Raw genomic sequence first — 6303 nt, forward strand, 5'->3', positions numbered from 1 at the left:
TACCATCTTGCTCTGTGTGGAAGGAGTGAATGTATGGGATGGGTGTAAGGTATCCTGATAATGGCCTCAGACTCAAGCTGTCTAGAAAAAAATCAAGGTTGGCCCTCAGGGAATGCTCCTGCTGTGACCTTACCTTCCAGTGTTAACTTGTCTCATGAGTCTGCTGCAAATATGGTTTCCTTCTCTCTGGGTGCAGGGCCTTGTTTGAAGGGCAAGCAAGGATGCAGAGAAGGAGCAGAAGGACTGACTGCTGGCTCTGACGCTGAGTCCAGCCAATTTGGCTTGGCCTCTCCTGGACTCACCAAGGCTCTGATTCATGGGGTGCCAAGGCCAAACACATTTGAGTGACAGTGGCTTCCTTTAGCCTTGCCCTCACCAGTTCCGTGTTCCCTTGTCCCAGAACAGTTACTCAGCAAATGCCCGCTGTCCCCCGTCACCAATCTGCAATGTACATGCCTGCTTTTCTTCCCATGGTGGAAACCAGCCAGCTTCTCTTCAGTCTCTGATGTGCCTCCCCAACCCCCATTTAGGCCAGGGTTTCTGTTAGCTCTTTCTGCTGAGGCGAGGAGAGGCATACGGGTAAAGGGATGGAGCCTGGGGTCTCACCAACGGATTCCATCCAGGCTCCGAGGGCCCTGCCATGGCACGGGCCCTTTGAGAACGCTGCAGGTCTGTGAGATGGATGTAACCAGGCAGGGGGTATTGAAAGGTCAGAAGTCCTTCCAAGCAGGCTGGCAATGTCCTCTGGAGTCCTGCCAAGGCTGGGGACATGTGTGCACAAGAAGGAAAGATAAACTTCAACAGGTGCTTCTGTGGAGGTGAACAGAAGTTCTGTGAACTCCTTTTTCATCCCTGAAAAAGAGTTGAGGGGGCATAGGAAGAATGGACTGAGTCCCACATCCCACAGTTGGAAAGGCTGACTGGAAGTGCCAGCAGACCGCAGAGCCTCATCTTCAGAGACTGCACGGCAGCAAAGCTATGGCTGGTGGGACCTCCTCACAGGAAGTGAATGAATGAATGGATGACCCCTCCAGCTGTTTTGCCGGTTGCTCTGGCATTTCTGTGTCTGGAGCCCCAGTAGAGGTGCTCTCAAGAGACTCCCTGTCCAGGGGTGTACTGAGTCAGCAGAAAGCACAGGGCCTTGCAAGAGACCGTGGGAAATGTGTTCCCCCAACCTGGGCTAATAGGGGAAGTTCCTGGCCACAGCGGGCTTCCCTTGAGGAAGGACCTGGCTCCCACCACTTCCATACCCTCCTACGTCAGGGGACTGAGGGCACTGTGGTTCAACAGCCAGCCCTTGAACAGTTTTGGGCAGCAAGCGGAGCTGCAGGCAGGCTCATTGGAAATCAAGGTTGGCTTGTAGAGGACCAGAGGGTGCTTCTGGGCTCCGGGTGTCGGAAGGACCCCCAAGCCCTCAGGTGGGAAGGGAACAGAGAAGACCTTTGCTTCAGCCTCAGGCTTCTGACACCATAGCTCTGCTACCATGTGAAGAGCTAGTTTTTGTTTTGTTTTGTTTTGTTTTTTTCTCCCTGAATTCACCATTATCTCGGTGTATGGCTCTCACTCTGCCTCTCTCCCTCCTGGCCTACTGATGTCTCCTGTGCATAGAATGCCTGGTCGGGGGGGGGGGGGCGGCTTCGGAACCCATACCTCCTACTCTCCTCATGGGTACCATTTGTCTGGGAGGAACATGAACAAGGAGAAGGCTAGGCGGGTCTAAGTGAGTCGTAAGAAAACCCCTGGTACCAGAATAGTCATCGATATCTCCTCTGTCGTCAGCCTGGGCACAGAGGCTAAGCTTAGAGTTACCATACGAGACATCAGCTTTCCACTGTAAGGAAATCACCGTGGGCCAGTGCCAGGGTCCAGTTATCTGAGGACAAAGGGGCGAGGGACAGAGAAAGAGCTGCCAAGAGCCCCCAAGGTTGGGTAGGGGTGTACCAGAGGCCATGCAAAGAGTCCCTTCTTCTAGATAGGGCTGGCCAGAGGGCTATCCTCTAGGGGGAGATGTTGCTATTTTACTGTTTGCCAGAGTATGCAACAAGCCTGTCTGGGCCTGCCATGCCTGTGTGACTAGGACCTTGGCTCTGGTCCCACACTGAGCCTGCTGGTTGGTTCCTGGGATAACTTCATCTTGCAGTGAGGTGGGCAGCCGGGGAGACAGAGGCTGCCTGGCAGGAGGAGGCAGGGGCAGGCATCTGAGTTAAAGCTAAGTGAGCAGGGTGGGGTTGGCCTAGGTGAAGGGATACCCAGCTGGTCTCTGGGCAGGTAACATAGGTTGGGCCAAGTGACACTGGCTGAGTCACGTCCCATGTTGACAGGTTGCAGTGCGGGCATGAATCAGCCACAGCTGAGCCCCAGGAATAGAGCCTGGGGAGGGCAGCTCTCTGATCCTGGTGCTCTTGTAGGATCGGTCTGGGTCTGTGGAGTGACAGAGAGCTTGTGTTGTAGAGGCAGCTGTTCTGTCCCTTAAAATGAAAGGACCGTCCCTGCTACTGCCTGCTGGGGTCTATCTGGGCTGCTGTACCAAAGACACCGTGAATAGGCCGCAGAGGAAAACTTTGTCACTGTTCTGAAGGTTGATGTCCAAGATCAGGGTGCCTGAAAGTTCGGTGTCAGGTGAGGGTGACTTTCTGCTTGGTAGATGGTGTTTCGTTGCTGAGTCCTGACTGGGTGAAGGGAAAGGAGATCCTCTGGTGTCCCTTCTATTAGGGCCCTGTGTTTATTGTTTTTCTCACAACTATGAACAAAACATAGCAGACTGAGAAGCGACTTCAGTAGGTGAGGGTTTATCTTGGCTCCCAGTTGGAGGGGCACACAGTCTTGTCACAGTAGGAAAGGTGATAGCAGCAAGCATCTGAGGTAGCTGGCCCGTCAGGGAAAAGAGATGGATGCTGGTACTCAGTTCTCTTTCTCCATTGTGCTCAGTCAGGGACCCCAGCCTATGGGATGCCATCCTCCTTTAGAATGGGTCTCTCTCTAATTCAGCCAACCAAGTCTAAAAACACAGACACAACCAGATGCTTGTTTCCATGGCAATACCAAATCCTGTTAAGTTGACAATCAGGATCAACTTTCAAGGACCTTACCTCCTTTCTGAGGGTGCTCTCTTGTCACCGTGTTAGCTCCCATCCCTAGTAACAATCTCCTTGCAAGTCAGGAATCAACACATATGATTGCGGTGGGGGCGGGGGGGAGACACACTTTTGGATCACGTCACTGCAGTAGGCATACTGACTTCTCGCTTGATGTCTCTGTCCCAGGACAGGAAGGTGAGCATAGTGGCTCCTGTTGACCAGCTCTGAGGATAAACACTGTCCAAGATGGAGATGCCAGAGTCCGGACCCTCCCTCCACTTCCCGTCTCTTGGATCCACACGGTCCAAACAAAGCACTCCTGATTCAAGGTGCTGAAATTGAGACACGCTACCAAGAGTGGATCCAGGGAGCTGGAGGGGGACATAAGCCCCCAGGAGCCAATGGGATTCAGTTTGTGGGCCCCTCCAGGGACTACAAACTGTGCTATGGGCTTCCGAAACGTGGCCTGGCTGAGGATATTAGTATGGGCATGAGGGTGGACATCAGGGAGAAAGAAGATCTGTGGGACCACCTCTTTGGGGCTCATGGAGGCTCATCTTCCCCTATAGAGGCCGAGTACTGGAATCAAGGTAGAGCACAGGAGTTGGCTTCTAGGCTCAACACCATAGGTCAAGGTTTGGTGGAGGTAAGACTGAGGGGTGTGGTTGAAGAAGCTACCTTGATCCTTCAGGAAGCTCTTGTGTGTCCTCGGCATACCACCCACCACCACCTGAACTCACAGGCTGGCAGAGGGTGGTTTCTCATTTTTTCCCTGTACGTAACTCTCTTGGTATTGAGCCTCCCTGGAAAACTGCTCTTGTCTGCCTGGCCGCTTGGCTTTTCCTGGACACCCAGTCTCAGTAAGACACTGAGAGCTCAGGTTCCCAGAATCGCCTTCCTAAGGCCTCATCCTTGGCCTTCCTGCAGAGCCGGCCACCCCAGCTCCCCTTAAGGGCCCCTGCTGGAATGAGCCCCACACAGTTGGACACCCTGGTCAGGAATCTGCCACAGCCTGAAGCACCTCCTTCCCAACTGTGGAATGAGGATGTTGGTGTCAGCAGAATCTCAGGGTGTCTGTGGCCCACTTAACAGTGAGCTCCAGTTGACAGCTGCGTGACTTTGATGCCGACCCTCGGGATTAGTACATGTGTTATAATTAACTCTGCTGGGAGGGTGTGGACTCTGGGGTCAGCCAGGATGCCCGAGGTTGCCTGATTAAGAACAAGAGCTACCCCAAGCCGTGAGACCAACTGTGACCATAAAAGGCTTTCTTTGGACACTTTATTTAAAGACCGACACCAACTAGCATAGACCTTCCTCTGGTGGCCTTGGGAGCCCGCTGAGGGTAAATCTGATATTTTGGTTCTTCACTCCTGTTCTGTACCTGTCAAAATGCTTCTGGGGGGCTGGAGAGATGGCTCAGTGGTTAAGAGCACTGGATGCTCTTCCAGAGGTCCTGAGTGCAATCCCCAGCAACCACATGGTGGCTCACGACCATCTGTAATGTAACCTGGTATTCTCTTCTGGTGGCAAGCATGCATGCAGGCAGAACACTGTATACATAATAAACAAATCTTTTTTTTTTTTTAAAGTGAAGTGATGTTAGTTCTTGTGTGATTGAGTACACTGTAGCTGTCTTCAGATACCAGAAGAGGGCACCCGATCCCATTACAGATGGTTGTGAGCCATCATGTGGTTGCTGGGAATTGAACTCAGGACCTCTGGAAGAGCAGTCAGTGCTCTTAACCACTGAGCCATTTCTCCAGCCCGAAATAAAGAAATCTTTAAGAAAAATCTTCTGGGGAAATTCACTTTGCAGACTTCCCTCAGACCCTCCTGGAGGCTACAGAGCCAGGCTGCCACTGGCCACATAAGCAGCCTGTACACGTCCCTCTGACCACCTTTCATTCTCTCCGAGGTCTCTTTGGCGTGAATCCCTAGGACTGCTGAGAGTCTGAGCCTCCTGTGGCTCCCTTCACACTGGGTCAGAGAGATACAGCTGCTCACAGAACGACAGGGAGATTCTGCCCCTCCTTTGGCCAGACTGGGGCTATGGTGGGTCAATTTCTATACTTTCATTAAGTTCAGGGAAGCAACAGGGCCTTTCCCTAACTCTCTCACTCTCTCACTAGGAAGCTGGCTAGCCCGGGCTGGACCTTGGTTTGAAGCAAGGAGATCCGGTACTGTGAGGGTGCCAGGAACATATTGCTCAATTTCCGGCAGGCTTCTGTGATGTGGGTGGTCACGGGGGTAATAAGCAACAGAACTTGGCAGACCTCAGAGCCCCCCACCCTGCCTCTCTGGGGTACAGGGGTCGCAGGGGCTGAGTATGCTGTAGCAGAAACAGCTATCCCGCTGGCCCGTGAACAGGGCTGGAAGTGGGTTCCAGCTGTGGACACATCACAGGAAAGCAAAGGTAGTAAGTCACAACAATAAGAGAATCCTTTGTCCCTGACAGCCTGTCCTGGAACACGGAGGGGATTTGCAAAGATGGGCTAGATCTTTACTGCGCGCGCAACTTGCAACTTCCGGGCTCTTTCCCACCACCGCTTTTCGACCCAGGCCAAGAGCGGGGAGACCAGTGAGGACTGCTAAGGAATGAGTTCCAGGCCGTCAGAATGCTGATCGCGCACTGTTCTTGTCACGGGTGTTTGTGAATTTACCACTTGCTAAAGTATTTCTGTAACTCTAAATCAGTGCTCACGCAGCTTCGTGGACCCCGGGGTGACAAGCTTGAGAGCCCAGTGGTGACGTCTGACACTCGTTTCCGATTGAGGCCAAACATTCCTGCTTAGCTCATAGTGTAAATATTTCCCCAGTCTATTTGGAGCCACGTGATTAGCATTTCTGGGCTTTATGGTGGTGATTTGGCACATTGAGGGTGGGGGGCACCACGGGCAGGATGCTGTAGCTGTCTAGTGCTCTGAGCACCCATGACCACGTGACTCATAGAACCCTGTTAAAGGTACCAGTTTCCGGTGGAGTTCCAGAGCTGTTGCTGTGAGCTGACTTCTATGCTAATGACCCGGCAACGTGGACCAACAGGTGTCTTCTGACCGGAATGCATATCAAACCAAGTTGTGTGTGCTCATGGGTTGGTGGGAATGTCGTCCAACTGGCAGCAACAATTCAGTATCCTGTAAATGAGTGCTAGCCTCCATGGCTAATGAGAACTCACTCAGGCGAAACAGGAGACCTTCTGCCCAACCGCAAGGACCAGGTCACA

General features: G+C 52.7%; 1 long non-coding RNA gene across 1 annotated transcript; it reads left to right on the top strand.

Annotated features, from left to right (window-relative positions):
* The first annotated feature begins 4987 nt into the window (after positions 1-4987).
* Positions 4988-5770, top strand: LOC114621611. The gene is made up of 3 exons (XR_003711455.1): positions 4988-5132; positions 5210-5257; positions 5536-5770. It is a non-coding gene; the product is annotated as an uncharacterized LOC114621611 (long non-coding RNA).
* The last annotated feature ends 533 nt before the right edge of the window (positions 5771-6303 follow it).

This window comes from Grammomys surdaster, unplaced genomic scaffold (genome assembly GCF_004785775.1).
Source record: "Grammomys surdaster isolate TR1022 unplaced genomic scaffold, NIH_TR_1.0 183, whole genome shotgun sequence".
NCBI classification, from domain to species: Eukaryota; Metazoa; Chordata; class Mammalia; order Rodentia; family Muridae; genus Grammomys; species Grammomys surdaster.